We start from the raw sequence: 26,931 nt of genomic DNA, 5'->3' as shown, positions 1-26,931 counted from the left end.
TGTGACAATTAGTCATACCTACATGGAGCCTTGTAGTTTAAGATTTTTTTAAGTGACTTTTTACTACTACTTCTTTACCATCCTGTATCTCATTTGATGGTACATATCTGAGCTAGAACCTGTTTAGGCACAGGGAATTGAACACATAATTAGGCATTCTCTCTAAATGTGTGAACTTCATAAAACTAGATCAAAGTTCTAGCAGTTCCAAGGGCTAAGGCGTTTGCTGTCACAATCAGATCAAATCAGCCATACAAAAGAGGCAGAAATGTTAGATGGTCCAGCTAAAAGGGCATCAATGATTGAAACAAATGCAGCCACACAGCTGGCTTGTGGAGCTGTGACAAGGCTGGTCACTGTATTCCTAGCACACCCTCCTACATCACACAAAGCATGTTTAGATGATGATGATATCTTTGTTGCATCCTTAGCAGAAATGAACAGAGGTAGTGACAGACTGCAGGATATGAAGAAGAACGGTAGTTCAATGTAACTAAAGATGCAGATGAAAGTGAGCAGCCTGTTAAATAACCCAATTTAAAGCCTCTGGGTTATAGTTTTGGTTCTCCTTTGAAAACAAATTCAATCTACTTAATTTAAAAATGCTAGTAAATTCCTAATGCAAACTCTTTCTTTCCATTTTTAAAACAGCTGAGTATATTAGTTTCTATAAAAAGTGTTAAAGTTTACGATTATATAGAGAAAAAAATCACAGGGCTCATCTGGCAATTTCTATTTGTCCAAGCCAGAGTAAATGTTTATACAATATCTGCCAACATAACAGGATATACCTGTCACTCACTACATTAAACATGATTGTATACAGCTTAATTTACTGAATTAGATACATACACATTTGAGGTGGATAGATTTTTACAGTTGAATAAAGCAGAATAAAAGCCTTTTGCCACTATAATGCTAGTACAGCCTCACAGTGAGCTTCCAGACTCCTCAAGAATATAAAGAAGGAATCTTGGAAAAATACTCAATAAAAGGATTTTCATGAGAGTGATACACAAGTATTAAAAAGCCTCTGAAGAATTAGGAAGAAATTCCACCAAGACACCAACACTTAAAAGAAGGAAGAATTAATGCCATTACTAAAATACTTTTATGCTTCTTTGGAACACTAACAACTTAATGCAGAGCTAACGTTATTCTAGTAAAGACATGTTGTCCCCCTGAAAATAACTAAGCAAAATGTCATGGATTTTACGTAAGTCAAGGATGATTAATTTTTCAGTGACAGTTCTTTGCTGCAAATTCTCTGTATAGTTCGCTGGAATTGTGTGGGGCGTATATATAAACTACAATACTGAATGCATAGTAAGTACTACATCTGTATACATTACGAACAATCACATTACTGCTGACGCATGCCTGAGTAAGTACATTTGTCTGCATAGATGTGTGTGTGTGTTTGTAGCTATTTTATACACGCAGGGCCAAATTTCACTTGCGGGTTTCTCACAGACCTAAAACTATCAGAATTTGACCAACAGTATTAAACAATCTGGAGACCAGAGAACCTCTAGGTCCTCTACTTTACTGGAGTGCTATAAACACTTGGAACTACAGTGTTTTGAATTAATGAAATTCAGAGGCTTAAAGCATTTAACTGCATTTTCCAGCCACACAATATGTCTATATAGAAAGAGACATAAAACACAAGACACGATGGCAGGGCATTTGAAAAAGATCCCTTTTAAAACACAGGAATAATCTCCACCTAGAACTATCTGTGCACCTTTTCATTTCTATCCAGGTCTTATAAATAACAAAGGCAGCTGCAACCCATTTAATTACTGTACTCTGTATAAGCTGCAGTACCAGTTGCTGCAGAGCCGAAACAAAGTTTCGCTACTTTACACTTAAACAAAACATTGCTGTCATCAGGCGAGCAGGGTGAAAGGGTTAAGATATTCCTGCCATTGCAAAGGCTAATGCAGAATTGACTCTCTTATTTGTTTCCATCCATAATTAATGGTAGCTTGAAACATAGCTCCCTCTGGCTCCCAACGCGTGACTAGTACCGACTACTGGAGGAACCACGGAGGTTCGGCCAAGATTATCCAATAAATCATTTCTAACGGGGGACAGAGGGGCCTGATCCGGCTCCGAGGGAGCAGCCGGCTCGAGCTGCCACGCAGAGGAATTTCCCAGGCAGGCGGCAGGTTAAGGCTCACTGAGCACTGGCGCTGCACGCCCCAGTCCGCCCGGAAGCTCGCAGCCTGCTCGCCCCGCCGTGGCAAGCGCTCTCCCAAAGGTCCTGGAACGAGGGGTGGTGGGTGCTCCGCACCCCCTGGCTTGACGTGGGTTCCGTTAGCTACAGGGTTGGTTCAGTGGCTCTCGCATCCCCCCCTCCCCCCAGTGTTTCTGCACCCCCTGCTCTCCTGAATTCAAGAGGGGCCAGTCAATTCACATGCCACCGCAAAGCCACGTAACGTGCCCAGGGAGGGGAGCAGGAGAGGGAGCCCTGGGGGCAAGGTCGGCAGCTTTGGGGTGGGGGGCGGCGGCGCCAGGGCCAGCGTGGGCAGGACGGGCTGGAGCAGCGCACGCTAGGCCGTGCTGGGGGGCACCATCCAGCGGCGGCACCGCAGCACCGTGGCGGGTGTAACAGGTGGTTCCTAGTTCTGCCCCCCCTTCCCCCGTCCCAGCGCGCTGCTCCCCCTGTGGCTGTGCAGCGGGCGAGGCTGGGCTTCCGGGCCGCTGGAGCCCGGGAGCGCCAGGGTCCCCGCGGCAGGCTGGCTGCTAAGGGCGCTCTCTGGCCGGGCTGGCACAGCCGGGGGAGGCGTTCAAAACAACCCCTCCCCAGCGCACCCCGCAGCTGTCCGGCGGGCCCAGCTGCTGCAGCCCAGCGCTGATCAGTTCCAATGGCCTCTGGACGGCACCTCCCCGCCGGCCTCGGACCCACCTACCTTTGCCCAAAATAAACACCAGCAGGCTCCCGCGGCCAACTTGCGCGTCGCAGCCCGGGGACGCAGCCTCCAACGCAAACGCACACCCCGTGCGAAAGGGGAAGGGCTCGGCACCGTCCCTGCGAAGGCTGGGAACTTTTCACCCTCTCTCCTGGCTCTTCCTCCCACCCCGTCACGCAGAGTCGGCAACAAGCAAGTAAAAATAACCTCTGCTCGGACTATTTCTGTCCCTGAGCCGGCGGCCGGGCACTGCGCACTGCACCGCTAGCCTGGGCACGGTGCAGCCAGCGAAGGCGCGAGATGCGGCGGCTCGGCGTCAGCTCTGCCAGCGCCCAGGGTTGCAAATGAAGCTCCTACCTCATAAGGGAAGGAGGAAAGCAAGCTCGGGAGAGCGCTACACCGAAACCCAAATCCGGAGCCGAGCTTCGGGCTTCGCCAGCGTAATCCTGAAACTCGCCAGCTCTGGGAGCGCTGGGACAAACCGGGAGCAAAACAAACGCGAGCACAGCAAATGGTGTAATTCGATCCATCTCCAGTCAATCCATCCAGAGAGGGAGAGGCTTCTTCCCTCCCAACAAGCAGGCGGCTGGAGTCCAGGGTCCCACCCCCCTAGGCTCGGAGAGGCAGGCAGGGTTGGGCTGATCGCCCTCCCTGGCGGCTGTTGCTGAGGCCCCCAGCGCTCACTGACCCTTCAGTGGCCTCGCCTCCTCCCTCAGCCCCCCACCTACCAGGAGCCGCTACACCAGCTCCAAGCACCTCAGCCACACTGGCTAGCTGCGTGCAGCGGTCATGAAGAAGCCTGCTCGCTCCCGCTTCGCTCCCCCCCCCCGCCCTCCTCGCTCCTTTATTATGAAGCGTTTATTTCAGACATCCTGAGGACAAACCACTGCTGCCAAAAGGATCGGCATGCCCAGTCTTTCAGCAAAGTTCAGCCTTAGTTTTTCTTGGTCAGGCAATTTCTTGCCTCCCCATCACACCACCACTTTAGAACCTCTAAGGTAAACAGCTGGGAAGAGGCAATCAAACAGCATTTTGTGTGTGTGTGTGTGTGTGTGTGTGTACACATAGGCACTCTCATGTCTACTTTGAATGAAAGCCATTCAGTACAGTACGATTTTGCAGATTAATGAAAGTCAGTTTTACCGTGAAAGAGGAGGGGAAAGAAAAAAAAAAGTCCTTGAAGTGACATCATTTTAAGTAGCCCATCATCAGCAAAAAAAAAAAAAGTCATATAGTCAGAAACAAAGGTTTTAATCTTAGAAATTAATTCTAGGAGTCAGCTACTATTTATTAATTTTCAGATGGAATATGAATCATTTAAAGCCTAAAATGGCATGAAGGACTTTGGAGGCTCCTTGGGGGGAAAAAAAGAAAGAAAAGAAAAAATGATTACACACCAAACTTTATCATCTGTGCTCTCTTTCATGGTGGGAAAACAGAATTTAATCTTTAAAATAATTCATAGCTTGTCACTGGGAAAGCATTTGAGTTACTCAAGCTTCAGAACCACATACCCCAACTGGTGCACATAAACTTGTGAAACTGAACAACAGTAAATATCCGGTGGGTTGTTGCTGAACTGCCCTTCCCCTAATTTTTTTCCTCACAAAACTTGTGAGTAGGTGCTACTTAGACTGAAGAACTATGCTGGGCTGATCCTGCAAGTCTGTACTCAGCCAAAACTCACATTGCCTTCACAGTGGGAGTTTTGCGTGTTGAGAACCAAGTGAATTAAGTAAAGACTACAGGATTTGGTCCACAGTAAATTCTCTTCAGTGACTGTTCCAAAAAGTCTCTCAGTCATGGGAATAGGACATTTCTGGCAAATCAATCCTTTGTCTGTTTTACTCTGATGTTCTCTGGTGGCGAAAGGCTGAAAGCTATATCACTGCATGCTTCTTTACAGTAGACATTCAGCAAAGCTATTTTGTAACCCAGAAGCTTTTACCTGTTTAGAGGTGTAAGGACATTCTTTATTTCCTGCTTTCAGGGAACAACTCTATGCTGCAAGCATTAAAATTTGCACACTGACTGAAGATGTTGGGATGGTGTCTATTGGCTTGATTAGGAATCAAGTTGCAAACCTGAGGGCAGAAAAAGCATATAGTGTGCAATGTGACTGCATCACGAAGAAGGATTCAGTTCACTAAATATCTCTGCAGTCTTTATACTCAGAAGCATATATTCTGCACAGAGCCTCTATTCTCTCATTTTACAGAACTTTCATCCTCCTATAAAAACAACAAGGAGTCTGGTGGCACCTTAAAGACTAACAGATTTATTTGGGCATAAACTTTCGGGAGTAAAACACCACGATGCATCTGAAGAAGTGGTATTTTACCCACAAAAGCTTATGCCCAAATAAATCTGTTAGTCTTTAAAGTGCCATTAGACTCCTTGTGTTTTTGTGGATACAGACTAACAGGGCTACTCCCTTTTACTTGACATCCTCCTATATGCAGGCTGCCCAAGCCAAAAAATTAAAACGGGACATGGGGTAAGTCTGCCTGTTCTCTGCATGTCCCACAGCAGTTCTTATTAGTAAAACTGCAGTCCATGAGGGCATACCAGTATTTTCATACTGAACTTCATTTTTCAAGGGTTTTGTAATTGATCCTTAAAAATTCACCTAGCAGTGAAATTTAGGATTACCCCAGCAGTAGGTTCCTTGGGAAGTCTAGCACACCCACCAGCACTAGCCTTGTGCTGTCCTCATGCTCCCCAACTCAGGTGAGCAAAGGGGGAGGAAGACTCCTTGTGATCACGACTCATAATCTGGCGCGTAACATTCCAGATATCAGAATGGGATGCTTATATAATTTTAAAAGAGATTTCAGTTAACACATGAATTTTGGAGGATTTTGGTACACAATGTTGACTAGAATCTTAGGTTTATTTTAAAATATTAAATACAGTGCTTTATTAAGATTTGAAACCTGCTGTTGTGCATGCGTAGTAACCACTTTAAATAAGGATTTTAAATATGCACATTTATTGTACATGCACAATTCAGTACAGGAATTATAATGATTGGTTTTAACACAAATATACGCAGGCTCCTACTGACATGATAAACCATCAGTAACGTGCAGAAAAGCTCCTTAAATCCTCATTGACACAACAGATCACTATTGTGTCAGTAGCGTGCATAATAAAAGGAGCATTGTCAAGATATTTAGTTCTTAACTTTGCTTTATCCTAATACTTGTTCTCCATTGTAACTCTGAACCTTTGGATTCTGCCAACATATTTCTTTTTGCAAATACGTTAATGGGATTAAAAGAAACAAGGCTTTTAGGTGTTAATTACCTCTAGAATGATTGATTTGTAAAAGAAACACATCAGTGGTATTTGGTAGTAAAGAGATACAATCAAATGGTCTGAAAACAGGACTGACAGCCAGGCATGCCAAAATTCTAATCCTAGCCCTGACAGTGATTTCCACTCAGATCCTGAAGAAGTGAGTTAGGTCCAGATCCTCAGATGCTTAACTTCCATTGGATCTGGGCCTTAATCTCTTTGACTTAATTTTCTTAGCTATAAAATGGAAATAATAGTAAAAAGAAAAGGAGTACTTGTGGCACCTTAGAGACTAACAAAATAAATTGGTTAGTCTCTAAAGTGCCACAAGTACTCCTTTTCTTTTTGCGAATACAGACTAACACGGATGCTTCTCTGAAACCTGGAAATAATAGTGTTTACTCATATTATCTCACAGGGGCATCTTGCAGATTCATTGTTTGATCTAAAGCACTTTCCATCATCAAAGTGCTTTACAGAATCATCACTATCTTTTATAATTTATAAAGTGTGTTAAATCTGGGACCAAAATATTCACAGTGTGTATGCTGTTATAACAATGACAGTCTATTATATCAATGACTTGCAAACTGAGTTTTTGCTTCATTAAAATACTATTAATACAAATATATTTTATGTTAATCTAACATATGTTAAATTAATTTAAATTGTTATGTTGAGTCCCAGTCATTACCATTTAATGCTAACTGAGGAAGAAAAAGCAGAAGTCAGGTTTCACTCCACTCAGGTGACGTCAGTGGGCTCACAACCAGAGATGAATTTGTGTATAATTAATTAAAACGGGATCTAAAATTTGATACGGAAATCACGACTGCAAGATATTGGTGGCTGGTTGGAAAGTGGAACTGTACATCATTCTTGCTAATTTGTATATTTGGGATACCAACCTCAGCGTTCATAAGCCTAGCAAGGTTTGCTTGAAAGGCGCGTCTCTAAGGAACATCTACATAATGTGGGAAATGGTGTGAGTGATTCAGCAGGTGTCACTCTACTGCCTGAGTCCGTGCTGAACCAGCACCACAGCACATTGCCACATCAAGGTGATGTCCTTTGGATAAGATGTGAAACTGGTGTTTGATGTTTTGTGCTCATTTAGGTCAAATTGAGTTTTCTGTAAGAATAGCGGTGTCAATTATGGTGCTATGGTCAAATTACAATAATGTTAGAATTTGATAATTGTTAAATCATCACAGTCACTATGTTTCAACAAAAATATTTACCATTTTTTCTATTATTTTCCTTCAATAAACTCTCCTAATCCAATGCATTTCAATGGAGTTAAAAGGCATCTCCCTACTGTACAGAACTATTAGATATGTAATTAATTACGGTGAAGATGTGCACAGTTCTTATTGTATTAACTGCCTTTGAATCATCCTTGCAAAATGAACAGATACATTATGACTTACACTATTGTAATAAACAAAGATAAAAAAATGAAATAGATTGTAGTTATTATGCCTGCTTTAATTAGGGCTGACAATTTTAGATTTAAGGTGATATTTAGTGACTAATTCCCAAACACTCAAAGCAGCGGTAAGTAATAGTTTGTTCTGATATTAGTTTATACCAATATCCACAAAACATTATTTTCATGCAGCTCTTGGTTTCGTGCAGCATTAGCCCCAGTCAATATCACACTGGGGAGCGGTACTAGGGGGCAGGGCTGATAGTCACAGACATGTATATTGAGCACCACATGAATAAATGCAGAGCTGTTCAAGGAAAAATGGGCTTTTCATCTGCACTGATTATTAAAGTACCCTCTTCTTGATGCCTTTCTCTGGATTTTTAAAAGGATACATGCTGAAAATAGGAAGCCCCAAAGTGTGATATTTCTTCTCTCATCATTGGTACGGGGGTATGGACCTACAGACTGTAGCTGATCATTTCCTTATACAAAATTAAAAGGGGTTTAATATGCCTGATGGATACCTGAGGAACCTTTAGGGTCTCTTGCTTTAGCCTCCTGTCCCTGTGAATCCACATCATAGCCACCAGCCTGTTAGTGGCTGACTGTTCAGACCTCCCTTTGGACCCCATTAACACCAGGCTTTAATCTGTCACAGTGGAGATGCTCTACGCTCAGACTTGAGTGTGCTGCCTATTCAGTGCTCCCAGCTCCTGCTGGATTGGGGAATATTGGACTAGGATTCAAGTTCCTCTGCTTGACCGGCAGAGCATTACAAGTTGGCCAGCCACTTTTGTTCCTTGAGTCCTGGATTTCCAATAATATAAGTCATACATGGACCACTTCCACTCGCAATTTAGAGCAATAAACTAGACACACAAATTGCTATTATAAGACTTCTGGGTTGTATGGATGGTGGGAAACAAAGAAGTACAGCACAGACAGACAGCAAGCATAAAGGTAGAGATCACAGTTTTCTCTCTAAATAGTAGTCAATCCACATTGCACATTAGCATAGTTCTCCACAACATTAAAGAAGGTATTTCCTCACATTTTCTGTAATAACTCCCAGTGTACTACTGCTCAAGAAAAATTATGGGAGAGATTTTTAAGCAATTACAGTTTTCTAAAATATGCCTACTAGACATAAAACATTTTTAGCACCTTCATGATGGTTGTGTTGAAAGTTTTTCTTAAAATGCTTCTGACTGTCAAACTCTCACTTTAAAATCATTGTTCTCCTGTTTTCTATTTTTCTAGCCTGCCTTGTGTCTCCAGATGTGTGGCAGCCTTAGGTGACATACCTGTCATCTCAAAGAAATGGGGATAATTTTCTGCTAACATGGATGGGATTTCTACCATCACCCCAGCTTGGTAACTGTATTGCATCAATGTCTGAACACGCTTACACTATGTAGAAATATAAATGACAAAAGTGCAACAGGGGGTCCAATCTCGTATTCCTTACACACTCAAAACAACCACTGAAATCTTGGGGTGTGTGCGGAATGCAGGAGCACCATATAGTGGGATTTTAAAGTGATAATCTTGAAATCCACTCTCAGCCTCCAGTCTGTCTCTACACCTCCAATCCACTCGATAGAGGCAGATGCAATGTGGTAGTAAGCGTCACGTCCAGACTGGAGCAGATGCTGATGGTGGGGGAGATGAGGCAGGACATGGAGCCCTTGGCGGCCAGGATGTCCTGGGGCAGGACGTCCTGGGGCAGGATGACGGGCTTGGTGTCTTTGGGCTACTCCGCCAGGTATTCGATTGCTCAGCCTCCAGTCTGTCTCCCTCCCTGCCAGTCCACTCGATGGAGGCAGATGCAATGTGGTAGTAACAATTAATATAATAAAAGAGAACCACAAATATTTCATGTTGCACCTGGCCTATTTTATGTCCTACTCCCCTGCTCAGCTAGTGACTAACAACAAAGATTCTGCTACTTGCCAGGTGGTGCAGGGCAAGGAATTTCTACTCCCTTGCTTTTACAAGGACCCTCATAGCTGGCTGCAGAGTGAATATTGCCTCAGTAAAGATGGAGTAAGGCACTGGCCTGTTGTTTGTAAATTCTTTGTATTGTGTATTTTAATTATTGCCAAGAGCCTAAAGTGAAGTCTGGGTGCTTAGAAGTCAAAGAGAATAAAATCAATTCAAGCAGTGAACATAGCAAGACCCTAGCATACCTCAGCACTGGTCACAACACTGAGCCTTTTAAAAAAAGTCTATAGAAGCTGGCAAAATAGCTTTTACAAACACCTTTTCACATTGAACTTTCTGATTTTAAATGAGGTGCAAAGCAAACATTCTTTCAAGAAATGTTCTGCCTTGGCATCCCCTTGCAAAGAAAGCTGCAGTGGTAAAAACTACATAATTCCTAATCATTTAAAAAGAACCACCCTGTAAATAAACCAAGTGTGACAGGATGTATAGGCTCCATCCAATGGCTGGCAGAGAGAGGGTTTACTCTCTCCACGAGGAAAGAAGTCCAGCTGCATGCTCTCAGTGCAGGCACTGTCAGGGACCCAGCTGAATGAAGTGAGGCCAGCTCCAGCTGTGGTGAATTAGATCACTCTCTTCATGCTCCAAGAACAGCCCTTGAAGTCAGTGTTGAAGCTCCCATTTATTTGAATGTGCAGAATCAGGCCCGAAAAGAACAGCTCCAAGGCCTTTGAAGTAGCCACACCCTTGTGGGTCAGGCTCAGCCACAATGGTGATAGATGTAGTAAGAGAACCTAAAGAGGATACACTATGGTATGGGCAGACTAGTAGAAAGAAATCCACTCTGTTAAGATCCTGAACTTTGGCTGCAACAGAGCAATGTTTTATTACTTTTTAAAGAGATCTAGGCCACGAGAAGCCTTTTTTGAAGTCTCAGTTTAAGTACATGGGTAGGGGAAACCTTTATTGTTTGCTTCTTTTGACAGGTCTTTGTAAGACTGGCGTTAACCCCTGTCTGTAGCTCACCTGACCTGTCTCAGAGGGTGTTAGTGTCCAATTCATCTTTTTTTATTTTTAAATGAAATAACTAAGAGAATGATTAAATATCATGCATTGAGAATGATAGGTGTTTCTGAATGTTTTAGCTGCACTGTTAGTGGCAGACTTTACAAGGCTCACTATAATGCAATGTCTACAAGAAACATGAAAATAAAGGGGGAAAATCGCTTTAATTTTATAGTGATTAGTTTCTTAGTTCGGTACATAACATTGCCTATCATTTGACAGTGAGAGTTTGTTTCAAACACTTAGGGCAAAAACAGTGGAATATACTAATTAAATTTAAGGGCCTGTTTCCAAGACTAATGGAAAGTCTTCAGCAACATCTGCAATTTTAATTTTCTAACTTTAATTTGTCATACAGATATAAAGTACAGACTTGCAGTCACTAGCCTTCACCTACAGTTTCCCACATTGATAGTAAAATCGGACATAGTTGGATGAAAAGAAATCTTCGTACTAGATTTATATTTGTGGTGTGTACCTGCAAACAAAATTACAAGGAGTATAACGGGATACATTTAATTACATGTAGCTACATCTGCATTGCACAAAATGACTTTTCTCTCCAAAAGCCCTGATCCTGCAACTGATTGTGTGTGGCCGGACTCCTGCCATTGCATGGAGATCTGCAATTCCAATGGCCAGATTGGCATTGAAAACATTAGTTTATATCGGTTTAAACTCTAAGAAAAGGCTTTTCCATGTGCCTCAAAGGTATTCCTGACCAACTGAGTTTAGACACTTAGCTAAACTTATCTGTTTAGGTGTAGCTTTGGACATAGATGATCCCTGCAACACATAATAACATTCAGAGCACACACGTAATCAGTAATGACATGAGATTTTGCCTTTGGCAATGTTCACTTGGGTTCACATTTAGTATTATGCCCCTTAACATGTCAATACCAGACCTTACCCTATAGCATTTTATTTTGGGCATACAGGTGGATCCCCTTACTTATTTTTCAACACTGCTGGTCTTATCTGACATGCCACTTTGCTTGAAAAAATATTTCTGGTTTTGAGTGAACATCAGTGTTCTCTTTGGTGTATTCCAATATTTGGCTGCAAAAATCTTTCCATTGAATATCCACAATGGAACTATCCATGAAAGATTTAATTTTCTCTGTTCTGTGCTCTTCAAGTTAATATGAGTACAGGATAAAAATTTCCACTTACAGAAGGTGAATTAGTACTCACAATATAAACCACACACTTAAGCCTTGGCATCAGTATTATCTGCCAGTGTATCATCTGGGAGGCAAACACAAGGGCAACCTTGATTTTTGGAACTGCCAGACTTCTGCTCCTTTAATTGCACAAGTTTGCTTCATCTTCTGCAACTACTTCTCTCCTGTCTTCACTCAAAATCATAAAAATGTAGGGCAGAAAGAGATCCTGAGAGGTCATCTAGTCCATCCCCCCATGCTGAGGCAAGGCCAAGTATACCTAGACCATCCCTGACAGGTGTTCCACTAATCTGTTCTTAAAAGCCTCTAGTGATGGGGTTTCCACAACCTCCCTTGGTAACTTGTTCCAGTACTTAACTATCTTTATGGTTAGAAAGCTGTTCCTAATATCTAACCTGAAGACCCTAACAAGTGCAAAAGGAAGCGATCCCTCTTAATGGCTCTAATTTTGGGCCAAACTTGCCCTTATTGTAATCAATGCCTTTGCTATTGATTCAATAGAGGCAGGGTTGGGTCTTATGTGTTGCTTGCCACCAGTGTTCCCATTCCAAAAACAGCCTATTGAAGTAAGAAGTGTCTGTTGCTGCCATGAAGAGGCTGCTTTTCTAAACCCATTGTTAGAAGGCTCCCTACTCCAAATGAAAACGAGCATATCACCACATCAGTGGGCAAATTTCCACTCTAACAGATGAACAAGAGGATAGGCATGCCAGAGAACCAGTCTGTGTATTAGCCTTGAGTAAAAGGAGCTGGATTCCCATCCAAGAATGTCAAAATGTCAGGTGATGAAGGGCATTCGTGCTTATGGTTTAGAATACAGGGCTCTGCTATTTCTACTGATGGTATAGGTAAAGCTACTCTCACAGATGTTTAAGGTAACTGTTTAGGCCTTGGTGAACTAGGATTTATGTGCCATGAGGGCAAGGGAGTTATATAATGAAGTCTCCACCCTTCAGCAGCTCTCCTATCGCTATCTGTCTTGGCAAAATGACTACAGGTTAGTCTTGGCTTCCTACTGAAAACCCAGCTCAAGTGTTGAGGCTTTATCTGGGTCTTTCTACAGCTTTCATGTATTCTATCTGCTAGAGAGGGGCCCCAAATTAATGTATGTAAAATATATCCATACTTTTAAAAAATTCACTCTGTATATCCTTGTGCAGCTATTAGTTTAGCTATCGCTAGGTATTAAAATTTAAAAGGGTACCTAATGCATATTGCTAGAAGGAAACAACATTAGTTACACATTACCAGAACAAAACTAAATTAAGAAACAGCTCATTTCCTCTGTACCATCAATATTTTACTCAGCCATAGCCTGTATGCTTGTACTCACAAAGAGGAATTAATCATTCATGTGCTAATGTACATCCATTATTTTTAAATTATCACTTAAGTAATCATTTTTGTGTGTGCTCATATGTGTGATGTCTGCTTATAAAAGTGCAGCAAAAATCAATACAAATTAAATAAAATTTAAAAGGTTGATATCTGTGAAATAGATGCAGGAAAGTCCTCCATGCAATGAAATTGTAATCGAATTAATGTAAAAACTCGGTTATTGAGTCATAACCTGGAAAAGATACTAGGCTAATTCTGCATTGATTTATACCTCAAGCTATGCTGGTAAAGAGTGAGTTTACACAGGATGCAGGGCAGCCCAGAATCTAGCCTGCTCCCTTTCTAAAGCCCAAACAATAAAAACTTCACTGCTATTTAAATTGGTTCAGCATTTCCTAACATATTGCTTACAGACAAATGCCCTGCTCATGTAATAATATCATTTTACATGAAGATAGCCACTTTCATCTAGAAAATAATCCCAAAGCTCTTTAAAAACTAAATTCTGAAAGCACCACTGAAACACTGTCACCTGTGGAGTGCAGAAAAGCCATTGTCTGCCTCGTGCATTACATAACAGCATGCAGAGCAGAACATTTTAGCCAAGGACACCAGAAAAAAATCCTCTTAAGAACAGTGCTATGAGATCTTAATGTATGGTGTTACTTGGAGCAGAATTTGGGCCATTAATGGTGAAATATTTGTTATGTTGCTTCAATCATTTTCATGATGGCGTAAATGACAGATGATAACTTGTGGGTATTTCTTGTTTATGAAGCAATAACTGAATCCTGGGCTAAATAAACTCCAAGGCCGAGGTGTTTATTAGTACATCATGTAGTTTTTGACATGTTCACAAAGAAGGAAAGCAATATAGTTCAGTGGAGGGGGCACTGGCTTCAGTCAGAACACTTGGCTTCTGTTCCCTGCTCTGACCTCAGTTTATCCATCTGTGAAATACAGGTAATGATACTTACCCTATTTTGTGTAAAGCACTTTAAGATCTAAGGATGATGTGCTAGATGAGAGATAAGTATTGTTATAAACAGGAAGCACCATCAACTAAATGTTGCATGGAAATCCCAATAAGTGAGTGTATTTGAAGATTTAATTCTTCTGCCAACTGGCCATATTGAGAAGTTGGGAGTGACCATGATTGTTCTAGGCTTACAGAGTAACCAGTTGGAGTTCAGGGTTACACACACTGTACGGTTACTAAAACAAGCATGCAGTTTGTATCCAATCGCAGTGCAGGGCAATGCATGCTGAATGGTTACTGAAATCTGTTATACAGTTGTGATTCAGTAATTCTGTAGCATCCCTGCACGCTGACTGGAGAAGCCGGTATCATTTCAGCATAATTAAGTGATAAATGTGCGGTTGTGACTAGTCTAATGGTTGCCAGATGAAGCGTCTACCAGACCTGAAAGCCATTAACTGTGAGTATACTACTCGCAGCCACACATTATTGCTATTATGCAGGAAAATAATTACACAAAGTACACATTTTAAAAAAAGTTCTTCTAACCTTTGAGGAGTTTAACTGCCCTGTTTTGTGACAGTCCGGAGCCGTTAGCAATAGAGAATCTGCAGAATGGGATGACGGCAAAGCTTGTGGAACTGGATAGCAGTTGGGTTAAGGGAGGGCTTTTGTTTTATTCTGAACTGGGTGCAGTTGGGTTTGACTGGGGGTGGATGGTGGGTTTTCTGAGTGAACTGGATAGAGGCTGTATGGGTTCCTGAGGACCTGAGCCTGAAGCTGCTGTCTGTATGAATGCAGAGTAGTTTGACCTCTCCTAACCTTTCTCTCTCACGCTGGGTGCCTAAGGAGACTGTGCTAGTAGCCACTTTGCTGCTTCCTACCCAGCAATTCCCAGCTGTCTGAGCAGCAGCAGGGGAGCGTTAAGAGAGGAGGAGATAGTTACCCTGCCCTTGGTGAAGGAGCCCCCACCAGCAGCCCAACTCCCTGGTTCCAAGGAGTCATTGCAGAGAGACTTTAGCTATACTGTAGCTGGCAGAGGCATTTGGATAATCTGACAGAACACTCCACATAGCCATTTGTATTTGTTATACAAATCCAATGCAAAAGCAGCATTCCTGAACCCACAGCTTGGAGAAGCCTGGTCTACATTACATGAGGATAAAATTGCCTCTACCCTGTCTACACTAGGGCTTCCACCATTCTCCCAGTGTGGTGGCACCAATGGTAGAAGATTTCCCAGTCAGATTTAGTATAGACACAACCTAGGATTGCAGATGCAAATATCATTGTGCTCTTGTCATTTAAAACACGAACAGGACTAGAGCTAGTCGAACAATGTTTGTCAAGGGCTAGATCATGACTGGCCCTAATGTAACCATATCGGGGTTGGGGAGAGAGTAAAACTACCTCCGCCATCACATTTCTCTGCACAGTCATGTTACTTTCCCCCCTCCCCCCTCCTCAAAGAGCCTACAAGCAGAACCATGCCAGTGCAGGGGGGAAAATAAGCTGAGCCATTCTGAAGGGGTATCGGGACTTATTTCTCACAGGAGCAAAAGGGGAGCAGGGGAGGAAGTGTGACTCTTGGGTTGGTATAGCTCTGCATCTCACATGAGGCTGAGCCCATGAACTTCACCATATTTTTGAAGCAATGATCAGGCAATTATTTTTCAAAACTCATGTAGCTTGCAAATCTGAACATAGTTGCCAAATAATTAGAGGTTTCAGAGTAACAGCCGTGTTAGTCTGTATTCACAAAAAGAAAAGGAGTACTTGTGGCACCTTAGAGACTAACCAATTTATTTGAGCATAAGCTCAAATCCGATGAAGTGAGCTGTAGCTCACGAAAGCTTATGCTCAAATAAATTGGTTAGTCTCTAAAGTGCCACAAGTACTCCAAATAATTAGAGAAGTTTTGCAAAGTTTAAAAAAATATTTTGACTGTTTTTATGATTCATCCAGTTCTAAAGTTATATTTAAAAGCCTCCTTATTTATGTGACCCACAGTACCTTAGATTAGTAAAAGGGAAAGACATTTAAATATCTAACTTTTCTCCATTTGTATTGCTTGTTTACTTTGTCCAATCTAATTTGAGCTTGAGAAGTTAGATTAGATTGGTCAGTTTCACATTTTATTTCTGGTTCCCACACTAGCACAATGCAATTATATTTGTTGCCAATATTGCAGGGGAAATATTTAAATATATTTATGTTACTTTAACTGAAATTTTTAAGAAATCATGTGCACATTTCTGCCCATTCACACTGGGACCAGTTCTGAAGTCCTTGCTCAGATCAAACTTGCCCATTGAGGACCTGGTTCAACACAGTGCTTAGGCACATGATTAATGTTCAGCATGTGCTTAAGTCCCATTTAGTGGTTTTGACTTAATCATATGCTTATGTATTTTGCTTAACTGGGACCTGTGGCTCCCATTCTGTAATGAGATGTGTGTCAGGAGACACTTGTGTGCCAACACAGAGCCCCACTGACTTGAATGGGGCTACAGATAGGCATAAGGCTCTGCTGAAACTCATCTCATTGCAGGATCAGGACCCAAGGCCCACTGACTTCTGTGTGACTACTAACAATGTGTACAGTTATACAAGTGCATAGGCCTTTGTAGGATCAGTACTTAGAGGTGTAAAACATGCAGAAGCTTGGACACACATTTAGCCGTACTTGCACAAACCCACACAAAGATGCAGAAACACTCTCTTTAAAAACAAAATCTATATTTTAGGCTGAAAACTATTTGACAGCACCACCCTTTAAAAAAAAACCTTTCCTAAACACTTTGACTTGGCACAGTCAGTATAGATGAATACCGAATATTGAACTGAAAAGTGGCATTGAGTGTGTGCATTGCATAAACTTTAACACTTCTGGGAATGTCTCATATCCATGGCCCAACCCTGCAAACACTCACTGCCAGGTTTATTGCCACGAGCAGTACTTACTGCTGGGCATAATACGCACAACTGGGTGTAGCCTCTCTGAAGAAAGAAACTCAGGGTATATCTACACTACGAAATTAGGTCGAATTTATAGAAGTCGTTTTTTTAGAAATCATTTTTATATAGTCGATTGTGTGCGTCCCCACACAAATGCTCTAAGTGCATTAACTCTGCATTGTCGCGGGTGGTTCTGGGTACATGTCATCAGGCCCTCCCTCCCCCCTCCGTGAAAGCAACGGCAGACAATCGTTTTGCGCCTTTTTTCCTGAGTTACCTGTGCAGACGCTATACCATGGCAAGCATGGAGCCCGCTCAGCTCACCGTCACCGTACGTCCTCCTGGGTGCCGGCAGATGCAGTACTGCATTGCTACATAGCAGCAACCCATTGTCTTGTGGCAGCAGACGGTGCAATAGGCCTGATAACCATCATCATCATGTCTGAGGTGCCCCTGGCAGCCTCGGTAAGGTCAGCCAGGAGTGCCTGGGCAGACATGGGCGCAGGGACTAAAATAGGAGTGACTCGACCAGGTCATTCTCTTTAGTCCTGCCAGCAGTCCTATTGTACCATCTTCTGGCGAGCAGGAAGGAAATGAGGATGGCTAGCAGTCCTATTGCACCGTCTTCTGCCGAGCAGCCAGGAGATGAGGATGGCTAGCAGTCCTACTGCACTGTCTGCTGCCAGCCAAAGATGTAAAAGATAGATGGAGTGGATCAAAACAAGAAATACACCAGATTTGTTTTGTATTAATTTGCTCCCCCCTCCCTGCCTCTGTGAAATCAACAGCTGACAAACATTTCGGTGAGGTCTCTCAGGGGCACCTTGAAAAGTTTAATGGAGATTCAGTCCTGCCTGAAATACTGGGGGGGGGGGGGGGCGGGATAGCTCAGTGGGTTGAGCATTGGATTGAGCATTGGCCTGCTAAACCCAGGGTTTTGAGTTCAGTCCCTGAGGGGGCCATTCTGTGTGACAGTTGTTTTAGTTTCTCCTTGATGTAAAGCCACCCCCTTTGTTGATTTTAATTCCCTGTAAGGCAATCCTGTAAGCCATGTTGTCAGTCGCCCCTCCCTCCGTCAGAGCAACGGCAGAAAATCATTCCGTGCCTTTTTTCTGCGTAGACACCATACCACAGCAAGCATGAAGCCTGCTCAGATCACTTTGGCAATTAGGAGCACATTAAACACCATGCGCATTATCCAGCAAGGGCCCTGGCAATATAGGTATCATGGTGCTAATGGGGCAGGTCCATGTGGTGGAACGCCGATTCTGGGCGCAGGAAACAAGCACAGACTGGTGGGACCACATAGCGTTGCAGGTCTGGGATGATTCCCAGTGGCTGCGAAACTTTCGCATGCGTAAGGGCACTTTCATGGAACTTTGTGACTTGCTTTCCCCTGCCCTGAGGCAGAAGAATACCAAGATGAGAGCAGCCCTTACAGTTGAGAAGCGAGTGGCAATAACCCTGTGGAAGCCTGCAATGCCAGATAGCTACCGGTCAGTCAGGAATCAATTCGGAGTGGGCAAATCTACTGTGGGGGTTGCTGTGACGCAAGTAGCCAACGCAATCAAAGATCCGCTGATATCAAGGGTAGTGACCTGGGAAATGTGCAGGTCATAGTGGATGGCTTTGCTGCAATGGGATTCCCTAACTGTGGTGGGGCCATAGACGGAACCCATATCCCTATCTTGGCACCAGAGCACCAAGCTGGCGAGTACATAAACCGCAAGGGGTACTTTTCAATAGTGCTGCAAGCTCTGGTGGATCACAAGGGACGTTTCACCAACATCAACGTGGGATGGCCGGGAAAGGTACATGATGCTCGCATCTTCAAGAACTCTGGTCTGTTTCACAAGCTGCAGGAAGGGACTTTATTCCCAGACCAGAAAATAACCGTTGGGGATGTTGAAATGCCAATAGTTATCCTTGGGAACCCAGCCTACCCCTTAATGCCCTGGCTCATGAAGCTGTACACAGGCATCCTGGACAGTAGTCAGGGGCTGTTCAACTACAGGCTGAGCAAGTGCAGAATGGTGGTAGAATGTGCATTTGGACATTTAAAAGTGCGCTGGCGCAGTTTACTGACTCGGTTAGACCTCAGCAAAACCAATATTCCCACTGTTATTACTGCTTGCTGTGCGCTCCACAATATCTGTGAGAGTAAGGGAGGAGATGTTTATAGCGGGGTGGGAGTTTGAGGCAAATCGCCTGGCCACTCCATTCCTTACACGCAGCCAGACACCAGGGCGGTTAGAAGAGCACAGGAGGGCACAGCGCGCATCAGAGAAGCTTTGGAAACCAGTTTCATGACTGGCCAGGCTACGGTGTGAAAGTTCTCTTTGTTTCTCCTTGATGAAACCCCCCGCTCCTTGGTTCACTCTACTTCCCTGTAAGCTAACCACCCTCCCCTCCTCCCTTCAATCACCGCTTGCAGAGGCAATAAAGTCATTGTTGCTTCACATTCATGCATTCTTTATTCATTCATCACACAAATAGGGGGATAACCGCCAAGGTAGCCTGGGAGGGGTGGTTGGACAGAGGAGGGAAGGACAAGGCCACACAGCACTTTAAAAGTTTAAAACTTTCAAACTTATTGAATGCCAGCCTTCTGTTGCTTGGGCAATCCTCTGGGGTGGAGTGGCTGGTTGGCCAGTGGCCCCCCCACCGTGTTCTTGGGCGTCTGGGTGTGGAGGCTATGGAACTTGGGGAGGAGGGCGGTTGGTTACACAGGGGCTGTAGTGGCAGTCTGTGCTCCTGCTGCCTTTCCTGCAGCTCAACCATACACTGGAGCATACTGGTTTGGTCCTCCAGCAGCCTCAGCATTGAATCCTGCCTCCTCTCATCATGTTGCTGCCACCTTTCAGCTTCAGCCCTCTCTTCAGCCCGCCACTTACTCTCTTCAGCCCACCACCTCTCCTCCCGGTCATTTTGTGCTTTCCTGCACTCTGACATTGTCTGCCTTCACGCATTCATCTGTGCTCTGTCAAGTGTGGGAGGACAGCATGAACTCAGAGAACGTTTCATCGCGAGTGTGTTTTTTTCACCTTCTAATCTTCGCTAGCCTCTGGGAAGGAGAAGATCCTGTGATCCTTGAAACACATGCAGCTCATGGAGAAAAAAAAAGGGACAGTGGTATTTAAAAAGACACATTTTATAGAACAATGGGTACACTCTTTCACGGTAAACCTTGCTGTTAACATTACATACATAGCACATGTGCTTTCGTTACAAGGTCGCATTTTGCCTCCCCCCACTATGTGGCTAATCCCTCCCCGTGGCTAACAGTGGGGAACATTTCTGTTCAGCCACAGCCAAACAGTCCAGCAGCAACGGCCACCTCTGAATGTCCCCTTAAGAAAAGCACCCTATTTCAACCAGATGACCATGAATGATATCAGTCTCCTGAGGATAACACAGAGAGATAAAGAACAGATGTTGTTTGAACGCCAGCAAACATACACTGCAATGCTTTGTTCTGCAATGATTCCCGACTACGTGCTACCATGGTGGACCGAATAAGGCTGCCCTCCCCAGAAACCTTTTGCAAAGGCTTTGGGAGTACATCCAGGAGAGCTTTATGGAGATGTTCCTAGAGGATTTCCACTCCATCCCCAGACACGTTAACAGACTTTTCCAGTAGCTGTACTGGCCGTGAATGCCAGGGCAAATTAATCATTAAACACGCTTGCTTTTAAACTATGTATATTATTTTAAAAGGTACATTCACCAGAGGTCCCTTCTCTGCCTGGCGGGTCTGGGAGGCAGCCTTGGGTGGGTTCAGGCGGTACTGGCTCCAGGTCCAGGGTGAGAAACAGTTCCTGGCTGTCGGGAAAACCAGTTTCTCCGCTTGCTTGCTGTGAGCTATCTCATCATCATCATCTGCCTCATCCCCAAAACCTGCTTCCGCCTTGCATCCATCTCCACTGAAGGAATCAAACAACACGGTTGGGTAGTGGTGGCTGAACCCCCTAAGATGGCATGCAGCTCATCATAGAAGTGGCATGTTTTGGGCTCTGACCCGGATCGGCCATTTGCCTCTCTGGTTTTCTGGTAGGCTTGCCTCAGCTCCTTAAGTTTCACGCAGCACTGCTTCGGGTCCCTGTTATGGGCTCTGTCCTTCATGCCCTGGGAGATTTTGACAAATGTTTTGGCATTTCGAAAACTGGAACGGGGTTCTGATAGCACAGATTCCTCTCCCCATACAGCGATCAGATCCCGTACCTCCCGTTTGGTCCATGCTGGAGCTCTTTTGCGATTCTGGGACTCCATCATGGTCACCTCTGCTGATGAGCTCTGCACTCGCCTGCAGCTTGCCAAACAGGAAATGAAATTCAAAAGTTCACGGGCCTTTTCCTGTCTACCTGGCCAGTGCATCTGAGTTGAGAGTGCTGTCCAGAGCGGTCACAATGGAGCACTCTGGGATAGCTCCCGGAGGCCAATACCATCTAATTGCGTCCACAGTACCCCAAATTTGACCCGGCAAGGCCGATTTCAGTGCTAATCCCCTTGTCGGGGGTGGAGTAAGGAAATTGATTTTAAGAGCCCTTTAAGTCGAAAAAAAGGGCTTCGTCGTGTGGACGGGTGCAGGGTTAAATCGCTTTAATGCTGCTAAATTCAACCTTAACTCCTAGTGTAGACCAGGGCTAAGTTAAAATTTCTTTTTAAATCTCTTTCTTAATAGCAAAAAGAACAGGAGTACTTGTGGCACCTTAGAGACTAACAAATTTATATGAGCATAAGCTTTTGTGAGCTACAGCTCACTTCATCGGATACATTCCTAAGCAATTGTATAGCTTGTCTAATTTTTCTAAAGTCCAGCCACGAGGAAGTTTGTGTGGAAGGTTGTTTTTTTATGAGAGTATCCAGTTTTGAGAGCACATTCTTAATCTTTCCCTGTTTGCTGTAGAGGACATTGATCAGGTGGTTCCGCAGTTTCTTTGAGAGCCCGTGGCACAAGCTGTCAGCATAGTCTGTGTGGTATGTAGATTGTAATGGATTTTTTACCTTCAGTCCTTTTGGTATGATGTCCATCTGTTTGCATTTGGAAAGGAAGATGATGTCTGTCTGTATCTGTACGAGTTTTTTCATGAAGTTGATAGATTTCCACTCCATACGGCTAAATTCAGTGCCTTGCATAATGACAGGTTTCAGAGTAGCAGCTGTATTAGTCTGTATTCACAAAAAGAAAAGGAGGACTTGTGGCACCTTAGAGACTAACCAATTTATTTGCGCATAAGCTTTCGTGAGCTACAGCTCACTTCATCGGAAAGCTTATGCTCAAATAAATTGGTTAGTCTCTAAGGTGCCACAAGTCCTCCTTTTTTTTTTGCAAATACAGACACTGCTGCTACTCTGAAACCTTTCTTAATAGCATTTCTCTTCCAGCAGCCTGACAGCCCAACTTTCTTTGCTTTTTGACATGATATTTTTTCTTTTTGTGTATACTTTTGAGTTATCTGCCTGCTTTGCAAAGAGTGATAAGCTTTGGGCTTGTCAGACAAACAGCTTGAAAAGTATTAGTATGGGAATGAATTAGAATAGAGATATTTGAATTTTCCTAGCATGGTTATTGAGAAATAACTGCATAGTGTTTGTACACAGCAGATGACCACAATCAATTAGTGATCTGAGAATTGTATAGCTGAAGGAAAAAATGTATTCTGATTGGCTGAGACAATTCAATGCACTATCATACATATTTAGCCAGAGCAAACAGCTAAAAATCGGAGAAAATTACATATTTCTGCCAGCTGTTTATAAACAGGATGTGCAGAGATATAAAGCACCAGCAGCTGCAGTAGCTCCAAACTTTCAAGGCCAGGCCAGAATGTATCATACTTTATCATTAGTTTTAATGTTTGCTACGCCCAAGGCCTTATCACTTTTTATAGTAAGCCTAAGAAAACGACTTGACTGATTTGCAGCACTTAATATTGTATGACAGTTACAATGAACAGAGTTTATTTACACAGAGTTTATGACCTTGTCTAAAACTTTAATCATAGCAAAAGACCCAATCCTGTTCCTGTTGAAGTCAATGGGAGTTTTTCCATCAACTTTGATAAGTGCATAATTGGGTCCAAGGTCTGTAAAACTGAAAACCAGGAAATCTGGAGCTTTTTAAAATGGGAGAATGTTATAAGCAAGGTTAGATTATATGGCAGTAAAAATATGAGTGTCCTGTCTGTACTAACACTTCCTCCATTCCTACTGTGGAGGGTGGAGTACTGAATCAGAAGAAGTTTTTAGAAAGTTGCTAGGGTAGATATAGCCTTAGTTCACAATCATTCCTACCGATACCTCCACTTATTTGACACTGACGTCAATGGGAGCTGTGCATGCATATCTCAGGGAAGAATTGGTCCTTAAGGTGACACATTAATTTTGGTAAATATTTAGAATAAGACTCAGAATCCAATAAAATCCAGGAAGATAAGGTATGTTACTAGATCAGTCACAAACTGTCATCTTACATATGGGCTCACTATAAGCCCTCAACAGAATATATACCTAACTAGACTCTATTGATTTTATATAGGGATAGTTATTGCAATTGGGAAACATTAGATTTTTCATTGTATGCAAAACCAGTGTGGTCACAGGCGGATGAGCTCAAGGGGGTTAGAATGCCCTTACACAAGGAATACTATTGAAGTAAATTTACATTGAATCAGTAACCTCAAGCTATCAAAGTAATGCCATCAACACATCTGTAACACACCTATCAGTCAGCACTCCAGTGTGACAAGATAACTATAGTAATGAAATCCGTAAGTAGGTGTTAGAAGTTGAGCTCCAGACTGATATGCATATAGTTCGTTTCTGAGTCCATTAATCATTGGCATAACTCATCTTCAACCTGCATATCACATTCCTTTGATGCCAACTGGAATGTCTCAATAAGTGTGGCAACATCTCCATCATTCCTCAATTTACCAACTTCTAGGCAACTTTTGACAAGTATGGCTTTTTCCAGTGATATTACAAACTAGCGTTGAAACGAAAGCATGATTTGTTACTTCAAGATGTACTAGAGTTTTCTCTGTAAGAAAATAAGGTTATTCTGCTTTAATGAAACTGCTGAGATGAATGCACAGCTTTAAGTTCATGACCCACTGAAAAAAAATGATTTATGGGTCATTTCTTTCAGATTGCTTGTGTTAACATTGTAATTCATTTCCCAACATAGTATCTTAACAATTCAGGTGTATTTGGCAAAGTTCTTCTTTAAAATATGGGTGTTTGGGCATTTTGCTTCCTTCAATGAGGGTTTAAAACATTCTCAACTCTAGTCAAGGAAGAGGGGCATTGGGAACAAAGAGTAAGCCAGCCTTCCCTCTGAATTTCTGAGCTTTGTAGGTTTAAATCTCAGCCAAAATGTTCTGTTATCATAGCGTGCTGGATTGAATTTTATTCTGTGAATGTTCTTAGTGCACAGCAAATATTTAGAAGAGTGGGGCCAAGAACTGTATTCAATATATTCTCTCAATGAAAGTGTATCTGGAGTTTGGTCAGCAGTACAGTTGTTTAGATTCATTATAAATCATCTATGTTATTGGGCAACAAACTCTACTTTTCTGATTTGACGCTCATTGTTGCTGCTGAGGCACTTCCATCGGCTGGTTATTATTTTACCTTAGAGCACATACAAGCAGGGTTCGGCATGCCCTTTGTCACTCTTTATTCCTTTTGAATGATCTCTGAGAGAACTGCAAGGAATATGCCAACAGCCCCTTGCTCTGGGGTACCCCCTCAACTTTCCCCCTGAGTCCCTCTTGGAGCAGCAGGCAGTTAGTTGCAGAGTACTGAGGGCTAGATTCACAAAAGGAACTTAGGAATGGCAACACTGAGCCTCACCATGCCTAACCTTTGGCCACCTAGAAAATCATTGGAATTCATAAAGCCTGAGTGAGGCACCTGGGCTCCCTATACCAGAAGTGGGTGCCTCTCAGTGGGATTCACAAAAGACAACCAGCTGGGTAGCGCCTCATCTAAGCTAGCCAATGGGAGATGCCAATGCAAGGGGTGCGTCCTCAGCCCCACATGTCTCAGGGAGATAGGTGCCTAAATCCAGCTGCAGGGAGGCACCTATCTCTGCTTGGGATCCTTGGCTGCAAACCCTCTCTTGTCATTAAATGCCAATGCCATTTTTGTAAGAGGCCAGGGAGAAGGACAAGCTCCCTCTGAACTTTTAACCTAGTGGCAGGGGACCAGGTACTCACCTCAGATGCAGAAGACCCCTGGTTCAAGTCCTTCCTACACCCGAGGGGGAGATGGGATTTGAACAGGGATCTGCCACCTCTCAGGTGAGTGCCCTAATCACTGGGATATGGGCTATTCTGATGCAAGGCTCCCTCAGTCTCTCTGCTGAAGCAGTTCCACTGTGGATAAATAATTTAAAAAGTAATTGGAAAGGGAAGCTGGATCCTGGGTTACCCACCATGCACGTGAGTGGTCTAACCATCAGGCTACAGAGTCATTCTCATGCTTTCTCTGGACCAATGATTCTTTCATTATCAATTATCTTTCATTATCAATGGAACAACTTTAATAGGAGAGACTGAGGGCCCTGCATTTGATTTGTACACCCTCCCTCCCTGCACACTGATCTCTGTGTTAAATGTACATTGGCACTCATGCCTCACGTCACTCCCATGCTGACCGCTGACTATACTCTCTCAAACTTGTACAACCACATTGCCCTGCCAGCAGTGACCTTTTGGAAGGGTGCTTCATCATTTTGATAGTTTGCTTTTTACTTTCTCCCCTGCTCCTGCAGTCTTAGTTTTGAGGGAGTGTGTCCACATTAGCACCTGTGACTAAAGACCCTTAGAAGAAATTGAGAAGAATTTCCTAATTTGTTTAGTTACCTTCCAAAATCTTCACTGGCCCTTTATTTTCCCAGTTGCCTTCTCTCTCTTGTCTATTATTGCCCAGCCTGTGGGTGTGCCTCTGTATTTGTTTCAAGGTGAGAAGGACTCTTATTCTGAAGCTAATGCCAGCAAAGTGACTAAAAAGGGAGAGGTGCACTCAGCATGCCATCCTCCTCCTTAGATTTCCGAATCTACCCTCAGATTACACCCATGAAATCCTGTTGACTGCACGATGGTTGTGCATGTAACCCGAAGGCAGGATCTGATCCTTTGTAATTTCTGTTGTGAGAGGTGGAACCTGTTCTGTCTTAGGAAATAAGAATAATTCCCCATCCCTCCCAGTCCTTGAATGATCTGGAAGGTGCACCAAGAGTAGGAGCGTGTCTGCATTTTGATCCTGTGGTTTTAGTTTGTATAGCACTTGAAGAGGAGTTATTTACCGAGGGCTTTAAATTTCTCTTAAGTAGAGAGAAACCAAATAGTGCTGCTCTTTAAACATACTTACACATTTAAAAAGCATCAAATTACAGTGCCATTTGAAGCTTTCTTCTTCAAAATAATTCAGACATGCCTCATGAGGATTTCCCATTATCGTCCCCTCCTCCTGTAACCTAATCCACCCTCTGTGCCTCAGAACACAGCTTGCTGCTTTCCAGGTATACAGGCATGTTTGTCACTTAAAAAGAAAAAGACGCAGGGCATAACCTTTGGCAACACATGAGAGTTCTAAAAAGGCATCCAAAGAAATCTTTTATATGTTTTTAAGTATCAAGGGCTCGTTGGTTTTGCTAATGGGATTCAGTGTCTGAATATTACTGTAAGTGCAGCTTTTCTTCTAACAGCTCTCAATGGGAATTTAATTTTATTGACTTTTTGACTGTTCCCTTCTGATTAGAGATGGAGCTCTACCCACAGGCATCCTCCAAATATCTTACTC

General features: G+C 43.2%; 1 protein-coding gene and 1 long non-coding RNA gene across 26 annotated transcripts in view; one reads left to right on the top strand and one right to left on the bottom strand.

Annotated features, from left to right (window-relative positions):
- LOC140894955 (uncharacterized) overlaps nucleotides 1-10,909 on the top strand; it is a 228,234-nt gene extending 217,325 nt beyond the window's left edge. The window contains exon 3 of the long non-coding RNA XR_012154013.1: nucleotides 8,911-10,909. This is a non-coding gene — a long non-coding RNA (uncharacterized lncRNA). The remainder of the gene's footprint in view (nucleotides 1-8,910) is intronic.
- The window catches only part of SEMA6D (semaphorin 6D), a 281,482-nt gene that overhangs the window by 32,698 nt on the left and 221,853 nt on the right, over nucleotides 1-26,931 (bottom strand). The window contains exon 1 of one of the 25 annotated variants that reach the window (XM_073303930.1): nucleotides 3,276-3,647. The exons of 23 other annotated variants lie outside the window; for them this stretch is intronic. The gene's annotated coding sequence lies outside the window, so the exon portion shown is untranslated. Of the gene's footprint in view, nucleotides 1-2,918; nucleotides 3,189-3,275; nucleotides 3,648-26,931 lie in introns of those variants that run through there. One more of the 25 variants, XM_073303931.1, reaches the window with a different exon arrangement.

The sequence above is a fragment of the Lepidochelys kempii genome, chromosome 10, assembly GCF_965140265.1.
Source record: "Lepidochelys kempii isolate rLepKem1 chromosome 10, rLepKem1.hap2, whole genome shotgun sequence".
NCBI lineage: Eukaryota > Metazoa > Chordata > Testudines > Cheloniidae > Lepidochelys > Lepidochelys kempii.
Note: the sequence above shows the minus strand (reverse complement) of the source record. Positions and strands in the feature narration are given on the sequence as shown.